Below are 1,859 nucleotides of genomic sequence, written 5' to 3' on the forward strand. Positions count from 1 at the left end.
TTGCTTTAAGTCTTTGCCTTCATTGCGGCTCGTCTCTGGTCAGGTAAAGGCCAGAGAACTAGCGTTACAATAGTTGTACCGAGCGTCCAAGTCCTTACTCGAGGACTCTCGCTAGCAGCGAGGAGGCCAAACGACTCAACATAAGAGCCCCCAGAAAGCATATGACAACCCTCCCGTGGCTCCAGTCGTCTTGGGCCCAGTACGCTCAAGGGGGTTGTGGTAGAGGAGGCGGTCTGACATGGATCGCAGCTCACCGCACTCCAGCTAATTATACAAGACAGCCTCACATGCAAGCACAATCAAGCTTGCTTCTCTGCATGCATTTGCTCTGTAGACACTTTTGTAGCATTTATATTTGTTTACAAGCAGCCTACAACGGGCAAGTAGATGATTCTGCTGGGACTTCGGGCATTGCTACAAGAGTCCTCGACGTTTGCGACAATAATCCTACATCTTAGCTAAGCGCTATCTGTAGCTGCAGTATTGCCAAAAGCAGCGGATCCCCCCTCCAGCGTCCTGGCGTCCTGGGCACAGCGGCTCTAGAGGCCTAGGCCGCTGCGGAGAGGAGGCCGCTAATGCAGTACCCCCGCATTCAACCATATTTAATCCCCCCTTTCTGCATGCATTAACATTGTAGGCAAATTTTAAGGGTTTGCTTGTCCGACAGCAGCCGGACTGCACGCAAGCAGAAGTATAGTGACCAACTGTAGACAGAGCACGCTACATGTGTCTCTCTTCTCCGCCCCAATGCATGCGACGTCGCGTGCTTTGTCACCCAGCAGGGAGTTTATGGACAGATGATAAGACGGTTTCTGACTCAGTAGGTGCTGTAGAGAAGCGGGTGCACCCCAATATCTGCGTGGTTCACGCTCTCCTCATGCCTACCAAGTTCAAGATTCTTAAAGAATCATCCGTAGGCCTTGCTGTAGGCCTCCCTCTTGCATTCGCCCCCTAGGACCATTTCGACATAGTTTTTTACGGGCCTCTTGCGAGCGGGCTGAAGGACGCCGTTCTGCTGCAGGCAGTCTCGAGATATCTCGAGGGGGAAATCCTCAAAATCAGCAAAGCCTATGAAAAAGTTCAGCTACTCGGAAATGATGTTTTAGCGGCACGCGTGATGCACACAGCGCGTACAGCTTGGTCTGGTTGCGTGTCTTGCTAGTCGTAAGAAGATCACGCTGAACTCGAGCAGCCCCTAAAAAGCGTAGTGCTTCGAGTCCAAGTGTTCTTCCCTAGCATTTGACAAGGGCTTCTTGACTACGCATATTCCCCTTGCGTCCTTTCCTCTGGCTTATGCGCCCGAAGAGGCTTTTGCTTGTTCAGCTGCTCCCACTTGCGCGAGGCTTCCTTTCTAATATTCGTTCCCTCTGGCTCGTCCTTCTCCTCCACTGTCCCCACTTTTCGTCATCTCGTGCTTGGCGATCATCCGCACAGCCAGCTCAGTCCGGAAGTATATGAAGTCGGGGTGCTTAGTGTGGTGTGTTTGGGTCTGGATAATCGCTCAATTTTCTTTCGTATAATTTACCCTGTAGATGCCCACGAGCCTCCTCGACTTATTCGACGACGCTCGTGAGCTTCAACAGAGTCAAAATACTTAACATAAGAGTTTCCTAGAAGCAGCTAGCCTATTTTCCACTCCCCAGGTGGCCTGTGACTTGCAACGCGCCTCGCCTCGAGTATTACTGCAAGATATCTCCACACACGTGGAGGACCAACCCTCCATTTCAGCTTGTACTAACACTATCAAACGCTATTGAAGACGAATTCTGCCCTTAGTAGGCAGTCTGCATGCAAGTAGAAGTACATTGACCAGCTTCATAGAGGTCATGCTAAACTTGCCCCACCCCCCCCCCCCCCCC

The sequence above is a fragment of the Eimeria mitis genome, genomic scaffold, assembly GCF_000499745.2.
Source record: "Eimeria mitis Houghton genomic scaffold, Emh_scaff1829, whole genome shotgun sequence".
Classification (NCBI taxonomy): Eukaryota; Apicomplexa; class Conoidasida; order Eucoccidiorida; family Eimeriidae; genus Eimeria; species Eimeria mitis.